A 21,165-nucleotide genomic window follows, 5' to 3' on the forward strand; every position below is an offset into this window, starting at 1 on the left:
GAACTAAAAAAGATAGTCAAATATTCTTTCAAAAAAGATCCTGAAATATTCCTTTTGGGGATGTTAAAAGAAGCATAGCTGCCAAGTTATCCCTTTTTTAAAGGGATTTTCCCTTATGCTGAATAGGCTTCCTCGCAAGAAAAGGGAAAACTTGGCAGCTATGAAAAGAAGAGATCAAAGCAAGAGACAGATGTGTTCTGATGTATGCAACTGTAGTGGGGAGACTTCTGATAGCAAAGAATTGGAAAAGTGACAAAGTTCCGAGTAAAGAAGATTGGCTTACAAAGTTAATGGTATATCAAAAGTCGGCAATTAAAGTTGGGGTAGCAAAGGGGTTGAGTGAAGAAGAAGTAGGGAAGGATTGGATCTCCTTTAAACAATATTTAAAGAAACAGGTGGAAAAAGCTAATCTTGTAGCAGAAATATGAAGGGTACAAAATTAAGAAAGTAATAGGGAATTATAGGGGGAAAGGTATGCAATTAGCTAAGTAAATACAAGGCAGAATATAGGAGAGGCTGGAAGTCACTGGTGGTGGAGGGGGGTGGGGATAGGGATCTAATTTGGAAGAAGTATGTTCGAATTCATTTTGAGTAGATTTTTGGTTTATGGTTTATTGTTAATTTGTGTTCATATTTTATCATTAATTTGGGTTACTGTTAATTTGTGTTTATATTTTATATTTACTTTATATTATAGTTTATTGTTTATTGCTAATTTGTGTTTATTTGTGTTTACGTTAATTTGATTTAATGTTAATTTGTGTTTATATTTTATATTTTCTTTATATGTTGGTGTTTCTATTATTGTGTATGTTTTTAATTGATAAATAAACTCAATTTTAATTATTAAAAAAATATATTGTGGAAAACAGAAATGTAGAACTCCCCCCCACCCCCACCCCATTGAAAGCTAGGTAAGGGGACACAGGGCAAACAACAAGATGAATTTTAAACACCCACCCACTCAACACCTCTGAAGCATAGCAGCCTGACACTTAAAAACATAACTAATTATTATAATTTGCATACAGTATTAGTCTCTACAGCCCCAACCAATGTAGCCAATAGACAGGCATGATGGTGTTTTAGCAGCTTCAAACAGCTAAAGAGAGATTTCTATGCCATAGCAATAATGATAAAATGGAGGTAATAGTCTCAGATTGCTTGCGGGTCTATTTTGCACAATGTTTGAAATGGAATTAATACATTAGCCACAACCTGAAATGCTTTGCAACCTACTACCGTGTTTCCCCTTTTTTAAGACACCGTCTTATTCTTTTTTTCCTCAAAAAAACACACGGTGTCTTATTTTCAGGGGATGTCTTGTACCTTAAGGCCTCCTCGGAGGGGCCAGGCAGCTGGCTCGGGGTGCTGCTGGGCGCTCTGTGCGGCGCTGCAGCAGCAGCCGGTTCCAGGCACCAAGGCAGCAGGCCGCTGGCTCAGCGCTCCGCCCGGCGCTGCTGGGCGCTCCTCTCTGTAGCTGCCTGTTCTGGTGGTGGGGCGGCAGGCAAAAAAGAAAAAAAGAGGCCAGGTCGCTGCAGGGCATTCCGAGTGCTTGGCGCTGCGGAGCGCTCTGCTCTGCAGCTGCCGGTGGCGGGGCAGCAGGCAAAAAAAATAAAAATAAAGAGGCCAGGCCGCTGCGCTCCGCCCGACGCTGCAGGGCGTTCCGAGCGCTCGGCGTTGTGGAGCGCTCCGCTCTGCAGCTGCCTGTTTCGGTGGTGGGGCGGCAGGCAAGAAAGAAAAAAAAGAGGCCAGGCCGCTGCGCTCCGCCCAGGGCTGCAGGGCGTTACGAGCGCTCGGGGCTGCAGAGCGCTCCTCTCTGCAGCTGCCGGTTCCGGTGGTGGGGCGGCAGGAAAAAAAGGGGAAAAAGAGGTCAGGCTGCTTCAGGGTGTTCCGAGCGCTCGGCGCTGCGGAGCGCTCTGCTCTGCAGCTGCCGGTGGCACGGCGGCAGGCAAAAAAAATAAAAATAAAGAGGCCAGGCCGCTGCGCTCCGCCCGGCGCTGCAGGGCGTTACGAGCGCTCGGGGCTGCAGAGCGCTCCGCTCTGCAGCTGCCGGTTCCGGTGGCGGGGCGGCAGGCAAAAAAGGAAAAAAAGAGGTCAGGCTGTTGCAGGGCGTTCCAAGCGCTCGGCGCTGCGGAGCGCTCTGCTCTGCAGCTGCCGGTGGCGGGGCGGCAGGCAAAAAAGGAAAAAAAGAGGTCAGGCTGTTGCAGGGCGTTCCAAGCGCTCGGCGCTGTGGAGCGCTCTGCAGCTGCCGGTGGTGGGGCGGCAGGCAAAAAAGGAAAAAAAGAGGTCACGCTGTTGCAGGGCGTTCCAAGCGCTCGGCGCTGCGGAGCGCTCTGCTCTGCAGCTGCCGGTGGCGGGGCGGCAGGCAAAAAAAATAAAAATAAAGAGGCCAGGCCGCTGCGCTCCGCCCGGGGCTGCAGGGCGTTACGAGCGCTCGGGGCTGCAGAGCGCTCCGCTCTGCAGCTGCCGGTTCCGGTGGCGGGGCGGCAGGCAAAAAAGGAAAAAAGAGGTCATGCTGTTGCAGGGCGTTCCAAGCGCTCGGCGCTGCGGAGCGCTCTGCTCTGCAGCTGCCGGTGGCGGGGCGGCAGGCAAAAAAGGAAAAAAAGAGGTCAGGCTGTTGCAGGGCGTTCCAAGCGCTCGGCGCTGCGGAGCGCTCTGCTCTGCAGCTGCCGGTGGCGAGGCGGCAGGCAAAAAAATTTAAAGAGGCCAGGCCGCTGTGCTCCGCCCGATGCTGCAGGGCGTTCCAAGCGCTCGGCGCTGTGGAGCGCTTCGCTCTGTAGCTGCTGGTTCCAGGCAAAAAAGAAAAAAAGAGGCCAGGCCGCTGCGCTCCGCCCAGCGCTGCGGAGCGCTCCCCTCTGCAGCCGTCGGTTCCGGTGGCGGGGCGGCAGGCCGCCTCAGGCAGGCAAAAAAAAGAGAGGCCAGGCTGCTGGCTCGGGCGCTCCGTGCGCTCGCTGCTGCAGCAGCAGCCGGTTCCAGGCCCCTCTGGCTGCCTGGGTCCCGCTGGCTGGCTGGAGCGCTCGGCGGTCTCGTTCTACACGGCATGCCTTATTTTCGGGGGGTGCCTTATATTTCACTAAAGCTAAAAAATGCTGCCATGGCTTACTTTTTGACTACGTATTTAAAAAGGGGAAACACGGTAACACAATATCTCATTGATGTTCTCCTTTCCCCCGGATAGCATTCAGGCAGCAATCCTATGTATGCTTTCCTGAGACTACCCCTCCCCACCCTCTGACTATACATAAGGGTCTGGAGACTTCTGTTTCAGTGTACAGTGGAACCTCGGTTTATGAACACCTCGGTTTATGAATTTTTGGTTTACGAACGCTGTGGACCCATCTGGAACGGATTAATTCATTTTCCATTACTTTCAATGGGAAAGTTCACTTCAGTTTATGAACGCTTCAGTTTATGAACAGACTTCCGGAACCAATTACACCCATGCTTCGGGTTAAGTACGCTTCAGGTTGAGTACTCCGCGGACCTGTCTGGAACGGATTAATCCACTTTCCAATACTTTCAGTGGGAAAGTTCGCTTCAGTTTATGAACAGACTTCCGGAACCAATTGTGTTCATAAACCGAGGTACCACTGTATCTGAAGAAGTGTGCATGCGCACGAAAGCTCATACCAATGACAAACTTAGTTGGTTTCTAAGGTGCTACTGGAAGAATGTTTTTGTTTTTGTTCCTGATAGTATTGAACTTAGTAGCCCTAGTTCAGGATTGCACAGTTTTAAATAGATTATGTTCTAAGAAACCTTGTGCTTGTGGACTCTGCACTGCAGAATACCCAAGATCTCAAGGCAACAATTTGTTGAGATAAATTCCTTAAAAAGTACATCATATATTGCTTTTTTAAAAAAAACAACAAAAATATCAGCTGTTATAGCTGTGAAATGCAACTTGCCTCAGAACTGTTTCACATGTTGCACAGAAGCTGTAAAGAGAGAGAGAGAGAGAAGAAAAACAAACAAACACAAATTTCCTCACTTTTACTGCAATGTTATGTGTGGTACTCACAGATTTCTTTTTTAAATTTTTTTTAAAATCTTTATTTAAATTTAAAAATTAAACACATACAAATCAAACGAACAAATCAAAAATATATCAAATATATTATACAAAAAACAAAATCTTACAATTAAATACAATGTGAGGTGAACTGGCTGCAACATCTGTCACCCCATTGATCGCCAGGGTTGATTCAGCTGATCTGGCTGGCTAGGCGGGTGTCCCCTTCTCCCTCACCGCGTTCCTCCCAACGCTATACACTCGGTGGAAGAGGACGACCATCCCAGATAGAAGGAGTATACCGTTCTTTGGTCAAGGGTATACGATAGCTGCGCTCCCCTGCTAGAACCTCCAAACAAGCTCAGGGACCCCCCAGATTTCAACCTGCACTGCTATCTTTGTGCTTCGGAAGTCAACTGGGAAGGTAGTAAGGGGAAATCGAGTGTTGCTTGCTTCCCATGTTAAGGCAGAAGCAGAGCAAGAAGGGAGCATGAGTTCATCGTCATGACCTCTGTAGAGTCGCACACTGGGGGAAACACACGTGAACAACTCCCTAATGAGGGCATAGTGGATCCCCTGTTCCTTCAGCAAAGGGTTTAACATGACATTTGTCATGGTGAGAGAAAGGTAGTGATTCTCCCTCTACACTTTGCTGCCACGAAGATGGGAATGTTTCAGAGTGTATTTTTGTTCCAGCATTTCCCCCCTCCTTCTGGTTTTAAGTATTTATGGTGCTGATTTAAGCGATGGAATATTAGTTACTCAAACCACCACTGCTAAGGAAACAACGTCAAATTTCTTTGGGTTCCCCCCCCTGTTCACATTTACACTGCTGTGGGCCACATTGCTGGTTTTAAAACTGATTCCTCGTAGTGTTTAACTCCTCTTGTTTTGAAGAGCATCTGAAGAGCTGTTTGAAGAAAGTCAACTGAAACGGTGTTAACAAACAAACACCAAACAAAACCCTAATTAAGTCTTCTAGAAATTTTCACATGGCTTTCAAGTTATAGTTGGTGGTTCTCAAATTGCTCCATGAAATAGATGGGCCATCTGGCCACTTAGAGAGCCCCTGCTAACCTCTCTTGGTGGGCTGTAGATATCTGCTTGTGAGAGCCACTGTGTGGTGTTAAGGATTTGCATGTGTGGAGATGTGATGTCACCTGCTTAAGAGGTTAGGGGACAGGCTCTGTTATAGTGGCTTGACGGCCAAGATCTGTACCTGTGATGGTTTTCTACTGCTGTAGTAAATAGGAAGTGGGGAAAGAAGTCCTGGGTGACAAAAGAGGTATTGAGCAGCACAGGGTTTTGACTTGACAGTCCCTCACTGGACTACTCGCATTGATCCTGCTAGTCCATTTGGGCTAGCAAAGATTAATGTGGGACTTGTCCCTTGCGCAGGTCAAGTCTCCATCTGAATGCAAGTACAAAATTGCTTGGGCCAGCCTTTTGAAATCTCACTGGTTGCTTTCAAAGAGAGAGAAATAAACCGCACTACAGTATTCTTTAATGTTGTTTCAGTTTTATCTAGCTGTTTTTACTTTGAGGTTCTTGTGTAAAAACCAAACAGAGATTACATGCTCAGGGTAGAATTCAGCGTCACGCTATTACAAACGTTCTGTCCGTGCAAGAATTTGCCGGACAGAATTATTGCCCCTCTGCTACCCCTGCACACTGTCCTGGGGGTTATATCTACCCCCGAGTCAGATTGGGGGAGCTCGCTGGGGAAGTCCTTGTGCAGGACTTCTGCTGATGGGGCATCTTAGGTGAATCCTGCCCACAACATTTTAGTATTCAGATGTCAATACTTCCCCCCCCCTTCCTGTTCCTGAAACATTGTAGGAGAGACATGCTAGCCAACTACCCAGCAGAAGAATGGAGTGTTATCCGGAATAGCTGCATTAATATTTATGTCTGTTTTATTAGAGATCCCCCCCCCCCCCGAGAGAACCTTAAGATTGCATTCCACAATATGACATTAATTACTGTTTTGCAAGGGCAAAAATGGGAAGGTAGAGTTTTCAGGGCTAAGTTAGACTCCAGTTTGGAGAACCCTTGTTCTCTGAATAAATTTCTCTGCATTCAGGACTCCCTTCTGTTCAGTGATTCATTTGTTCACTTGACCTCACGCAAACCTAGCTGTGTTTTATTAATTGCGCAAACTACAAATCCTCTATAACCAAATCAGCATAGGAAAACTGAGGACTATGATGATCTCAAATGTGTATGGCATTAAAGGGTCAATTAACAACAGAGGAGCAATTGGGTTCTCTTGTGTCTTGCAGTGTAAGAACTCTCATATGACAGAGTGTTCTCCTTGGCTGCTGCAGTTGCACTTACTCAATGCCTCATTCTGTTTCAGCATTTAACCAGCTGTAAAGACATTTATTGAATTATTTGTTCCTTGGCCATGAGTAAATCATTGCTTGTGTGACCCTACAATATAAGGCATTTGAATTATTTATTTTTTTAGAGTAATGGTCAGGCACATGCCACTGATAAACCTCATGAATTTGGAGAATACCCAGAGATTTTCACATATCATATATATCAACAAATATTTCAGCATTTTGCACTGTGAAAGAGCAGATGCCTTCCTCAAGCTGTCAGAGCTGCTTGCGAGGTGGCCTAACCTCTCATAAACCTTGACGTGGGGCTTAAGCTTTTTTTTTTTTAGTCAACAACAATCTGAGCCTCCTTCTAGGAATTTGGTCTTGTGAGTGACCTTTGGATTCAGCCAAGCAATTGCTTGAACATGTATTGAATGCTTTACTCAATCATAACCAGGTCTGATTTTTCCCTCTCTGAGTTCAAAATTTTTCCATGACCTACGGAATTTTCTGTGGCTGTTGTGGTTCACAAATACACATTCCCTGCCCTTTTCCAGTTAAGAGCATAACCTGGAAAATTATTGAAAACGTTGTACCATTTGTTTCTTTTAAAAATGGGTTACTCCTGGTTTGTAATAAAAGACCGCTGGCCACAAATTTGTCTTCTGTCCATACGTCATTTCCACTTTTCTTTGCATACAACCAGGTTAAACATACGCACCTACTTCTGTTTCTAATACAGTGGTACCTCGGTTTATGAACACAATTGGTTCCGGAAGTCTGTTCATAAACTGAAGCGTTCATAAACTGAAGCGAACTTTCCCATTGAAAGTAATGGAAAGTGGATTAATCTGTTCCAGACAGTCCACAGAGTTCTTAAACTGAAGCGTTCATAAACTGAAGCGAACTTTCCCATTGAAAGTAATGGAAAGTGTATTAATCCGTTCCAGGCGGGTCCGCGGAGTACTTAAACTGAAGCATTCATAAACTGAAGCATGGGTGTAATTGGTTCCGGAAGTCTGTTCATAAACTGAAGTGTTCATAAACTGAAGCGAACTTTCTCATTGAAAGTAATGGAAAATGAATTAATTCGTTCCAGATGGGTCCACAGCGTTCATAAACCGAAAATTCATAAACCGAGGTGTTCATAAACCGAGGTTCCACTGTATTGTCCTATGTGTGCAAGTTCAGAAATACGCATTATATGTAGCTGCTTGCTTCTATGCGGCAGGTTTATTTTCCTTTCCTTACACAATGCAGCCTCTGTGGTTGTCATTTGAAGTGGAAAATGACAAGCCCACCTCCAGGAGTAGGCTACCTGTATCTTTTTTCTAGAAGGGGTAATGCATTTGTGGGGAGGGAAGCTATAGTAATATGGTGCATCTCCCCACCCCCACCCCTGCCAGCATACTGGCCTTCAACTCAGATTTCAGCCTCGTTGATTGCATTTTGTAATAAAACTTGTCAAAAGTCTCTCACAAAGAACTCAGGTTCAGCTTCTGGTATTTGTTCATATACATATGATGTTGTGCTTTTGACCTGAAAGGAAGACTTAGTGGTGCCATAAACTGAATTTGTTTAAGCCTGTTCTTCAGAAGACGGTTCAGTTAAATAGCTATTTCTATTTAATAGCCTATCAACAGGGAGAGAGTGAGCGGGTGCCATTTACCCAGATGCTGATTACTGCGGTTGGACAGCTTTGTTGCAATTTGCTAACCTTGTTTACCAAACGAAAATTGACCTCCTAAACCTCATTGACTTAGTTGCGTGCCATTTTTAAACATTTTATATTAAAAAAAAATATTGGCACAGTATTGTCAGGCTCACGGGCAGAGGATTTGTCTCAGCGCTTTCCTAGTTTAGAATTAATTGAAGATGCCCCAAATTTGAAACAGCCTCATAGCATTTAATAATGGCAGTACAAAACAGAATGCTCAGTGTTGCAATGGTACCATGAAGTTCAGCCCTTGGTTTATTTGGAACCAGAAGACAAAGGGCAATTGGGGATATAGTCAGCAGTTAGCTACAGGTAAATGGGTCTGTAATATGTATAAACATGCCTGCATGTTCTGGCCTGCTAATGTGGCTAGACTAGTGTGTAACAGAAACCCTGTTTTCCTCACTCTGTTTTACAACTTCCACGAAACCACCACATTGGCAGCATATTTTAAGGGCATTTGTTTGAACACATGAAGATAAGACACATGCAACCAGAACAGTATTTCAAAGCAGTTCTAAAGCATTGCTTACTTAGAGCGCATATTTTAGGTGTTTGGTTGAGATCTGCCACTAAACGAAATGCATGTTGCAATAGTATGATATTGTCTCATAAAGTACCCAATTCCATTGCCTGTTTCTGGGAAGCTAATCTGGGGCATTACAAATGACTGTAATGCTATGAGCCAATAGAATAGTATGTTCAGTTTTCTCTGCTCACATCTTCCTGAAAGAATTAACAAGATGACAAAAACAACTGTTGAAGTCTCTCTCTCTCTCTCTCTCTCTCTCTCTCTCCAGTACAGTTAATAGCTGAATTGCTTATTCTCCTTTTAGGTCTGAAGCTCATGTGTGACTATATATGTCTTCCAAGGTCTTTTGCCTTGTGAGAACATTTACTTGCCGTCCTCTTTGAGATTCTGCCTAGAAGATATACTTTGGCCTTTCTTTTCTTTTCTCCTGAGCATCTCTCAACCACTTGGGGCACAAGGAAAAGCAGGATAGAAGCGATTAAATAAACAACAACAACAACAACAACAACAACAACAACAACAACAACAACAACAACAACAACATTCTTCTGGCCTTCAAGTGTCCCTTTCTGCCTTGTGTTCTCCTCGCCCTGGATTTTTCATAAACTCTGCTAAATCCATTTTATTGATCTGCTATTCTCTGCGCCTGCCTGGCAGCATTAAGCATCCTTTCTTTGCTGCCATTGGATTTGAAAGTTGATAGAGCACAGTGAGAAAAGGGTGCGTGCCCTGATTCACTACAGTAAAGAATTCTCTTCCTGGCCCAAGACGAACTGTTATTTCCTTGTTTCCCAGCTGCACTAATGAGGACCAACCTTACAGGGTTGTCGTGTTGCTTACTGAGATAATGTATGTGAAAGTTATCTGGATGCAATAAAGAGCTATGTAAGTGCAGGGTATTATTGTATTTACTCTATTTGTCAGTGATCACTGGTGATGTTTGTTCTTCACTAACAGTATTTATGATTTCTTCATTCACATGGGCTTCCCACCCACATTAGCCTGCACTATCCTATCCCATAGGGCTGATTTTAGCCTTGTTTTGTTTATTGTGCTGTGAATACAAACCAACTTGCTGTTAGTTACTTTAGTTGCAAGCTAGCTGCTTCCTGTTTTGCTTCCTGACTTGGTTTCTTCCCTTTGATGTCTTTGGTTTGATTCCTTGCCATTTGATTCCACACAATTCTGTACATTAAGTTCCATTCATTCCAGACCTCGTTCCTTAATTCTCCTGACTCGCCTCCTCTTTCCCTTCTTCATGCTTCAGCTGCACCTGAGTTGCAGTGGCATCAAACAGCTTTGTCTCTTGATGACAAGTGGAGGGAGAAATGGTCTTGCACTATCTCAATCCCCCCCCTTTATAGGAATAAATGAAAACACTCTGGAGGAGGAGAGCCTGGGAGGGGAAGGGGACAGTCTAGACTTCCAAACAGTTTCCCTTTCCTGACACAGTCAGATCATATTTCCTTCCTAAGGAACACGGCTGTTTGTTTTCAATCCCAGTCTTCCAGAAAACGCTTGAATCAAAATCTGACTGTAAAGAACGACTCGAGAGTGGATGTGCTGAAGTTTGCCTCCTCTTCCTTGGTCTTCATTAACCAGAGAGGTCTGCTTGGCTGGAGGAGAGAAGAACAGGATGCCAACAGCAGCCCAAGCTTCAAAAGGCAGAAGCCAAACAAAGGTGTTCATCATACTTCAAATAGAGAGATCATGCTTTTTTTATCCGGGTGTACCTTTAGTGAATCACTCATCCTCTGAGGTAAATAGAATCCACGTAATGAATGACACTGTAAAAGGTAAAGTTAAAGGACCCCGGACAGTTAAGTCCAGTCGCAGACGATTCTGGGGTTGCGGTGCTCACCTCGCTTTACAGGCCGAGGGAGTTATCTGTCGAGACCCCTTAACCACCCCCCAAGGAGGAATAAAAACACTAAGACACAGGCTACAATATAAGGTTAATGTTATTGGCCAAATTTAGGCCACAACTTTATTGGTTACAGAATGTGAGCAATATTGGCTTAGGCATTGAGTAGACCAGGCTATATCTGACTCCTGCCCGCTGTGCAGGAAGTCTGGTAGGGTAAACCACCAGTAGGGGGAGCCCCGTCGATGCAAACCAACTCGCGCTCCCCCTTGGGTTCCCGAAAGGGTCATGGTATGGCCCTAGCCCCGCCCCGGGCTTCGGACAAGATCCATACCCCCGGATTCCTTTAACGGAATACACCTAAGCATGGAGGGGCAGGCGATGGCCAGGCCTCCCCTCCCCCATCAGAAGGTCACCCAATACCTAACCGCAAAACCTTACAAAACCTGATTGCTAGTGGTACCTATTTATCTCCTTGAACTTTGATGTGCTTTTGAACTGCTAGGTTGGCAGGAGCTAGGACCGAGCAACGAGAGCTCACATCATCACAGGGATTTGAACCACCAACCTTCTGATCAGCAAGCCCAAGAGGCTCAGTGGTTTAGACCACAGCGCCACCTGCGTCTCAATGACATTGTAGGCCTAGATTATAATTGCCGTGGTAGGTGGAAAGAAACTATTGAACATCATATTGCAAGGTGAGCAGAAGGCAGCCAAAGGCTCTGTTGCTGAAGATGTCTCCTGGGCATCAGGCATTGGTGCCAGATCCAGGGAAACTATCAGGCTGTGAGCCCAGTTCCCCAGGAAAGGACATCCCCATCAAAAGCAGGCTTCACACCTAATTCCAGCTCAGCAGAACACCCAAGCAACAACATTTTCATTTTATATGGAACAAGTTTCACATTTGTTTGCCCACATCCATTCCATCTGTGATGTGAGACACCGGCTCACAGCTTCCACCACCTCATTAGAATCTGGTGGAAAAGGGAGAAAGAATTCACAGAGTTGTCACAACCCAAATCTCTGAATGCAGTCGGCAGTTTTGTGTAGATCATTGATGGACCATTAGATGTTGTTGCATGTCATCTTTCATTGGCGCTCTCCAGCATGCCTCATGATCAGGAGTGATAGGAATTGTAGTCCAGCAACATCTGGAGGGCCACAAGGCTCCCCAGCCCTGATGAAGATGTTAAATAGCAGGGCAGGTGAGAGGGAACCCAAAAGCCACATTTTGGAGCAGCAAATTTCATTGCCTCGCATCCTGGGATTTGATCTCAAGGAATCAACACCTACCACAGATTGTTTACTAGGGCTACCGAGGCTGGTTTGGTCCTGAAACCATGGTAGGATACAAAGCATTTAGAAAATTTAAATGATAAATATTTGTGGGGGTGGGGATGTTGTGGTGATGGCTTTGGTATATTTGCATTGCATTGTGATGTAATATGGAATAAAATCTAAAAAAAAATCTAAAAAGGGAAAATAAATAAATAATTTAGAGAATTGTAGAAAATATGGTCTAAATCAGGGAATTTGCATTGTCCATGAAGTGCAGCACTGTTAAATAGTAATGGCTGCACTATTCTCTTGAAAGATCAGTTCAGGTGAATCATCTTGGGCAAAATTAGAATCCCAATTTTGCTATGGAACTTAACAGTTTCCACCACCACCTTTTATATTTCTTTGTTGACACAGAATCCTCATATCCTGTACTAATGCAGAGTTTTTGTCACAGCAGGGTCTTTTGAGGACATAGTACTTCACCAGGAATTAAGTGTAATAGCTTCCCAGTAACAATCAACAAATACAATTTATTGCTGGAGAAGGGAGCCAGCATTTGCTCTTTGAACTTCTGTCAGGGTTTGCAAGGGAAGTTTGCAAGGGTCTGGATTTAGTGTAACTTCCCTGTCTGAAGATCAGTACAACTTAATGTTCATCTGAGGTCAGCGTGAGAAAATAGAGCTACATTGCTTAAGCCTCAGCATTGCAACAGTAGTAAGAAGCAACTCATTTGCCCTAGAATGCTTGTTAAATATTATTCTTGGAAGGTTTTGTTTTTTGTTTTTTACTAAGGGTGCAAAACAGTGCATTTAAGTGACTTTCAAACAGATAAGCAAACTTTCCTCAGGGACTTAAAAGATTAAAACAACATTGGACAAGCCTAGAGCCTGAAAACCAATGAGTTATCTGTGGGCCTTCCTTAAAACTCAAGACTAGTCTTCATGAAATCCTAACCTGAGGCCTATTCCTTTCTATCTAATATTATTGGTTGGTCTAGAATCTAGATGCAGCAGGGTGGAGAATTGGCATCTTGAAGAAAGGGCAAGGAGATGTGTGAAAAGCAGTGGAGCACCTCCTAATCCTGGCCATTGAATGCACTGCCTGCTTACACCCTCTTGTGTCTGAAACTGCAAGTTTAAGCATCAGAAAGTCAACCCCATTGAGCTTTTGTGAATTTGAACAAACAGGATATGTTCTATCACCATTTTGGTCAGTTGTAATTTTGGCATTCTTCTATGACTGTTACACTTTCTCTTTGGGGAAACTGGATTATTATTTGGGGCTTCTACATCTCTCATGATTTTTGTAAGTTTTAATATAATCTTAAATGAGTGTTTTAATAATCCGTTCTAGCTTGTTTAATAGCATCTGAAAGGAGTATTTTAATAATCTATTCCTATCTGTCCCAGCTTGTTTAATAGCATCTGAAAGGAGTATTTTTATAATCTGTTATGATCTGTCCCAACTTGCTTAACATAATATATTAACATAATATATTATATTATTATATGTCCTAGCCTCTCCAGCCTGATGTCCTCCACGTGTTTTGGGCTGTAAACTGGTGATCTTTGACCAATCGGCCACACTCCCTGGATCTGATGCACATTGTAGTCCAAAGATATAGAGGGCACCAGATTGGGGAAGGCTGATCTGTCCCATAGATTTCGGAATAGACAGGGCTGTAAACAGCTGAGAGTCAAGTGTTATCACTGGAGCTGTGTGTGATGATTCTGCAGAAGTGCAGCAACAGAACAACATGAAAACAATAGAGCGAGAAGGAGAGAGAAAGTAAATTATATTGGATGAAAAGGTCAGTTTCCTGATAATTTCTGTGTTTTTATTCTGAAGTCAGCTTTTTAATTTTGATTTGATTTGATATTTGTATTCTGCTTTTTCAACAACAAATGTTGCACTCAAAGCTTCTCACAGTAATCACAATGGCATTTAAAAAGCACCAAACATTGAATTTGTTGCATACAAACAACAGCAACAAATTCACCAAAGTAAATTGGTTGCTTTATTTATATGCTGTTGTATTCTGCCTGCTCAGTATACATACTTTTACACTATGTACAAGCAATACTTTTTTAAAACAAAAAGCTAAACCATTAATATTGTTTTCTTTATAATCATCCTCTTTTTAAAAAGGGAGCTCTACATTATCTGTGGTTGTGATTTTAAGACCACCTCCCCTTCCCCATTGTACCCACTAGTGAGAAACTGCTTCCCATCATTTTGCTCCTTCCTGTGTACTGACATTTAAGGTCAAGTATTTATAGACTTGCGTCTGTTTGTGTGGGCACATATCTCCCTTTTGCCTCCTTATGTCAGGTGTGCATTAAAGCAGCACACACTGCTTGCAGCCAGCCCACATCCTTTACCCAAAGAGCTTGTGGAGCAGGTGCAGCAACACCAGCCAGGGGAAACCCTCAGATTGTACGCCGTTGGAGCAGGTGCATGAGGGTTCCTCGTTTTGTCACATGACGACCTTACTGCAGTGCATCAGCTACTGTACTGATGTTTGTTACATTTTCTCTTATTGAGTCAAGATCCCCACTTGACCTTATAATGAGTGCAGTGTTGCGCTCACACACTCTGTAGGTCGTTCTGTAACCATTTCTCTCATTTTGGGTGATGTGGGGGCAAGAGGAAGCAACTGAAAGGAGGGTACAATAATTCGGAGCGTTTTCACCATAATTAAGGGTGCCCTGGTGTAATTACACCGAAATAACTAAATCATCTTGTGTGTTTTATAGTGGGAAGGCAAAGTGGCAGGGGGAAATGGTTATTTATTCTGAGGTCATCACCTGCCTGTGCTGTTTTGTGTTGCTAGGGATCTTTGAGGAGTTTGATCTTTGTGGATCCTGATGCAGGCAGACCTGAGCCTTACAACTTGGCCTCATATATACACAAGTATCCATTAGGTTTTGCACCTCTCTGAACTTTTGCACTGTGTTCCTTTGCTCAAATTATGTACCGAAATGCATTAAAGATGAACATAAAGATACGTGATTGTGATTAAATATGGTAGAATTACATATTTTAAAATAAATACACATTTAAATGAGAATTTTCATGTGGATTTAAACCAAAAACCCAAAAAACCCACACAGATTAAGGTAGAAGCAGGATTGAACGGATACATTAGAGGGGGAAACCATAGACTGAGAATAGACTGATCTACTCATCTCTAGCTGTGGCCAAACATGTTTAGTTGTGAATGTGTACAGGAATGCCAAGACTTCAAAGGGCTTATGGCATGAAAGAGCCATAGTTCTTTCATCCTGAAAGCATTTGATGGTACAATGTTTTAATGTCCCTTCCCCACACCCATATGTCCTCTGAGTCTTGTAGAGGTAAGGAAGTAGACAGCTTCTATATTTTTCTCTGATAGCACCTTTCCTTTCCCTTTGTTGTTGCTGAACTGCGAATGGGGTAAAGGAATGGCTCAGACCTACTAGATTATGGGGACCTAAGCCCACCTTTTCCTTTCTCCCACTCTTGCTCTTTTTCCTGAGCCACAGCATGGCTCCACCTAGCCCAATAAGATTTACTCTGGTCAGCAGTAGGCATCCATATTATTGAGATCCTGCTTGAGGACCTACAGTTGGAATGGTCAGCAATTGATGTAGGCTAATGATTCATCTATCCCAGCATCCTATTTTCACAATGGAAAAGCAGATAGAATCATAGAATTGTAGAGTTGGAAGGAACCCTGAGGATCATCTCGTCCAACCCCCTGCAACGCAGGGATATGCAGTTGTCCCATAAGGGGTTCGAACCTGCAACCTTTGCATTATCAGAACCATGCTGTAACCAGGTGAGCTATCCAGGCTGTGTCTCTGCACCTTCCATTGCATGTATTGTGTTGTGAAAACATACCCAGCTGCATCAGGATTTATCTTGCACAGCTTCATATATCTTTAACTTTTGTAGCTTTCTGGTTTTGTGTTATTGTTTACCTGCTTATGAATTCAGGCAGCCTCCCCTTTTGGACTTTCAATAAGACATCATTGGACATTAACATTTAAGAGGGCTGATGTCTAGGTTGCTCTCCATGGGAGGGGCTCCTATACAATAAACCGCTTCTGTGCAGCAACCCACCATGTGGAGGTGACTTCTGTCCCTACAAGCAGCATAACTCTAGATCAGGCATAGGCAAACTCCGGCCTTCCAGATGTTTTGAGACTACAATTCTCATAATCCCTGACCACTGGTCCTGTTAGCTAGGGATGATGGGAATTGTAGTTCTAAAACATCTGAAGGGCCAGAGTTTGCCTATGCCTGCTCTAGATATTAACCTGCCCCAAAGATTTGGATTGTCCTTAGGGATATGATGATTGTGCCAGTAGGACTTACCCTGACATTTTGTTTTTGCGACATCAGTCTTTCCAAATAATCCTTAAAAAAAATACTACTTTAACAATTTTTTATTTCTATCTTAAAGCTGACCTCTTGCACTTGGATTGTATGATGTGTTGGGGTTAAAAAAAATCAGCCTCCATTCCCTGCTGCGCAGCACATGAAAGAGAATGAGATCATGCTCTTGTGAATAGTTTTTGAATGCATGATGAGAACATCAATAATTACATTTGATGATTTAAAAAATAAATTTAAATTCATAATGTTTAGGGCATGAACCTATCTGCCAGCTAAAGGCTTATTGGCATGATGTGTCTGACATCAGGTCAGAGGTTGCTTTAAGCGGTGTTTGCATTGAAATCATTTGGACGTCAGTGTAGACGCCACTGGATGTTGTGCCTTTCGGAAGCTAATTTGTGAAGAGGAATAGAAATTCCCTTAAAACCAAGGCAGCTTCCCCCTGCAAATATTATGCTCAACTGGAAGTGGGGGAGATGGTACATTTGAAGAGAAGCTTCCAACAAGAACAAGGGTTTAGCTCCACAGGGAAGGACTGTACCTCAGTGGCACATCATTTGTTTTGCATGAGGAAGACTCCAGGATGAATCCCTGCCATCAGCTGCTATAAGAACCAGGTCACAAGTGATGTGAAAGACCTCTGCCTCTGAAACCCTAGAGACATGGACAAATAGTTTGACATGGTATGGTCAGCAACCGGTCCACCGTCCCTCAGACCAAATGGTGGGGTGGACTATTTTTTTTTGGGGGGGGAGAACGAATTCCTATGCCCCACAAATAACTCAGAGGTGCATTTTAAATAAAAGGACACATTCTACTCATGTAAAAACACACTGATTCCCGGACTGTCTGCGGGCCAGATTGAGAAGGCAATTGGGCCACACCTGGCCCCTGGGCTTTAGGTTGCCTACCCCTGGTATGGGGGATCTTCCTAAGTTCCCACGGTTGCTTATTTGTTCTGTGCTGTCCATGCAAGTCCTGCTTGCCTATGTAGTTGTGACCATCAAATAATGACTAGTCATCTTGGGAGAAGTAGGAGCTCTGATTCTAAATTTCTGCTGCTTACCAAACCTTCCACCTGGGAAGTACGTGCTAGTTATGTACAATAATGTAGAAAGCTGGACTAATGCTTGGATGCAATTGCACAATTTTGTGTGTTGTTTCTTTATGAGTTGAGATATGTTCATGGTTTTCTTAAGTTGCATGGGGGAAAGGGGGGGTGGATTTTCAATGGTGGGAGTGGGGAACCATTTACCGGTGGGTCAAATGTGGCCCCGCAAGCCATGCAATCCAGTCCTCATGACCCCTGGGACTCCCCTAGACTATGCTCCCTCTCACCAGGCCAGGCCATCGGCACTTATCCTTGCACTACAATAATGCATCTTGATTGCCTAAATGGAGGGATGGGTGTGGAGGGGTGTAGAAACCTCTGATTTTACATGGCTGGAATGTAGCCCAAACGAAACGGCCACATCCATTGCACCATCCAATTTTGCTTTTAGCCGCATCCACCATATGCAGGCATCCTCCCACTGAAAGTTTGCCAGCGAGAATACAGAACTAAGGCTGAAATAAGTTACATTTCCCTGATCCATGAGGTTGGTAGGCAAACACAACCCATATCTTACGGGCTGGGAAAAAATGCTAACCAAGGAGATCAATTTTTGCAGAGACTGCTTCTCACACTTTCACCTCTGATGCTTTCCCACGTTAAATTTTAGACTGCAAGTTCTTGGGGGCAAGAGCACACTCTGGAATGTGCCATGCACACTGTTAATGTTTAATAAATAAATAATCCTGCTAAGATTTACTATTTTGCCACTCCTGGATAGTTTTCTTATGCCCTTACTATTCCTAACACTGCTTGAGCAAAAATATTTGGCATTACTAATTGAAGACAGTAGGATTTACTTCTAAATGAATGTATTCAGCACTCAGGGATCAAATTGCCCATCAGCAGTTTTATTGCATTTCCTTAAGTATTGGCCATTTTGGGAGGCAGGAAGCTCAATCAGCTGAATTATTGCTCTGGACTGAACTCAGTGCTCTGTTTCTGAACTTGGAAGTATAGATTTGTGTCTGCATCTACATATTTATTACATAGCAACATTTGTGATGGAAAAGTGGGTTCTGGTTTCACTGACTCAACAGCAACTTCTGGTGACCATATGGTTCTAGTAATTTCATATATGTGTGTTGATGTCTGGAATTAAGTAGTTCTTGGCCTAGGACAGAAAATACGTTGATGGTCATTCAGGGGTCACTGAATGATTGGCCTGTTTTGCTGCTTCATCGAACAACTTACTTATCTCAGTTACTCAAGTTCTCCATATTGGGGGGCAGAGGAAAGGAAGGCAGAACAGACTGGCTCATACATCAGGAAAGACTCGGAAGGGAGGACAAATATTTTCCAGGATTAATAATGTTAGTCAAAACATTAAAGAAAAGAAAAAAAGAATTGTGTTTGGAGAGGAAGAAGTGCTCTGACAAGTGTGACCTCTGCTTTTCTCCTGAGTCCCTGTCTTTGAAACCCAAAGCTGCCTTTAATGTTCACCAGGTGTCACCAGGGCTCTCCACTTCCTTTCAAGATAGGAAATTTAGCTTTGCCGTTTCAGCCTCTCTGATTCTCTGCAAGTGAGTATATTCATATTCCTTTCAGTTGTACCCTATGAGTTCAAAGGACACAAAGAGGTTGGAAAATGGTTTGACTTACTTTTCTCGCCGCCCTTAAAAGTATGGGATCCCAGAATGTTTGTGCACTTTGACAGCTAGGCAAAAGGGTCCTGCATCTAGATCTATGAGGTTACCCAGTGTACAGTGGTACCTCGGGTCACAGACGCTTCAGGTTACAGACTCCGCTAACCCAGAAATAGTACCTCAGGTTAAGAACTTTGCTTCAGGATGAGAACAAAAATTACGTGGCGGTGGGAAGCAGCAGGAGGCCCCATTAGGTAAAGTGGTGTTTCAGGTTAAGAACAGTTTCAGGTTAAGCATGGACCTCCGGAACGAATTAAATCCTTAGCACTGTACATTCTTACCTGCTGTACCAGTTGCCTCTTGCTGAACCTCCATTTTTCTCCCTGCTGCTACAGTTTGCCTCAAGCTGCTGCCATTTTGAACATAATGTATATGCATCCTTTGAGCTCATCTTGAAGCTGAATATGGTGACAATTGTTTAAGCTAGAGGTTAAAGGTAAAGGGACCCCTGACCATTAGGTCCAGTCGTGACCAACTCTGGGGTTGCGGCACTCATCTCGCGTTATTGGCCGAGGGAGCCAGCGAACAGCTTGCAGGTCATGTGGCCAGCATGACTAAGCCGCTTCTGGCGAACCAGAGCAGCACACGGAAACGCTGTTTACCTTTTTGCTGTAGCGGTACCTATTTATCTACTTGCACTTTGACGTGCTTTCGAACTGCTAGGTTGGCAGGAGCAGGGACCGAGCAATGGGAGCTCACTCCATCGTGGGGATTCAAACCGCCAACCTTCTGATCAGCAAGCCCTAGGCTCTGTGGTTTAATCCGTAACACCACCCACCTCCCTGCTAAGCCAGAGGTTAGCAGGTTGCAAAAATAATAATAATATTCACTTAAAGGCATTAATCTTCTTTCCAGATTAATTTATTGTTTTTTATTTCTTTCTTATCACCATCCTTGTTAATTATAGAGATCATTTAACAGATTTGAAAAGCTTCATGCTACCAAGCCATGTTTGGAATCCCAAGTCCACTCTCTATCTCTCTTTTTTTTTTTTACATTCTTTTGTCGTTTAAACTAGATCTCTTCCCTCGAGGGAAAAAAAAAGGTTGAATTGCTTTTGCCATGTTTTCAATTTGCCTTTGGGTAGTTCTGTGTGCAGTAAATAAAAATAAAAGTTTAGTTTGTAACTTGATTTCATTACTGCTTTTCTGCTCGGTCATGTTAATTTAATAGTTCCCAGTTTTCTAGATCCTTTTTAATTTTCTTCATATGTGAAATAAAAATGAAGTTTTTAAGAAGTCTTCAGAGGTGGCCCCACTATAATGTGTTGCAATATTTCAGTAATCTAACCTCTTCTACTTTTGCAAACCTTGGGGTTCCTGTAAGCCTGTTGATACCTGCATCTTGTCTGCAAAAGTAACAGATCAGTCATAGAGGGAATGGTAAGATGATAATGATCTGTCCTATTAATTGAGCACCTTAAATACTGCCCTGTGATACATAAATATTGTTGGTGCTGATTAGAGAACTCATCTGTATTGCAAGTTCTATAATTCACTTTCTAATCCCTCCTCCCCATTGTTGGAAAGATAGCTATGTGTTTGATAAAGGTAAAAGGTAAAGGGACCCCTGACCATTAGGTCCAGTCGTGACCGACTCTGGGGTTGCGCGCTCATCTCGCATTATTGGCCGAGGGAGCCGGCGTATAGCTTCCAGGTCATGTGGCCAGCATGACAAAGCCGCTTCTGGCAAACCAGAGCAGCACATGGAAACACCGTTTACCTTCCCGCTGTAGCGGTTCCTATTTATCTACTTGCATTTTGATGTGCTTTCGAACTGCTAGGTTGGCAGGAGCTGGGACCAAGCAATGGGAGCTCACCCCGTCACAGGGATTCGAACCGCCGACCTTCTGATCGGCAAGCCCTAGGCTCAGTGGTTTAACCACAGCACCACCTGGGTCGCTGTTTGATAGCTCATGCTAAACAGAAGACAATTTAAGCAGTGGATTAATTTAGCTGCATTTTATATTTTAGATATTGTAAGTTGTGACAGTATAGAGAAGACGAGCCCCATTTCTGTTGCACCACAATTGTGCATTAGGCATTGGCAAATGAATCCCTTGTGCACACGGGATCCATTCAAAAGGTGCAGCCCTTGTGGGCACTTGCCATGTTATTTTCTCGAATTGTGCAGAGAGAGCACTGGTGCTTGGAACTCAGCAGAGTGCTGTAAGCATCTCCAAATGGTACATGTGACGTAGAGCCATCATTGTAGAAAAATGCTTCCTACAAACTTCCAAGCTGCTGGGGTACTGTTTAAATGTAAAATGATAAAAAAATAATCCCAGAGACT

At 43.6% G+C, this 21,165-nt stretch overlaps 1 long non-coding RNA gene across 13 annotated transcripts in view; it reads left to right on the plus strand.

The window, feature by feature from the left end:
* The window catches only part of LOC118089812 (uncharacterized), a 256,572-nt gene that overhangs the window by 168,205 nt on the left and 67,202 nt on the right, over positions 1-21,165 (plus strand). The window contains exon 6 of one of the 13 annotated variants that reach the window (XR_015951419.1): positions 10,095-10,350. The exons of the other annotated variants lie outside the window; for them this stretch is intronic. This is a non-coding gene — a long non-coding RNA (uncharacterized LOC118089812). The remainder of the gene's footprint in view (positions 1-10,094; positions 10,351-21,165) is intronic. 13 annotated transcript variants of the gene reach the window in all.

Source organism: Zootoca vivipara, chromosome 8, assembly GCF_965207765.1.
Source record: "Zootoca vivipara chromosome 8, rZooViv2.hap1.1, whole genome shotgun sequence".
NCBI lineage: Eukaryota > Metazoa > Chordata > Lepidosauria > Squamata > Lacertidae > Zootoca > Zootoca vivipara.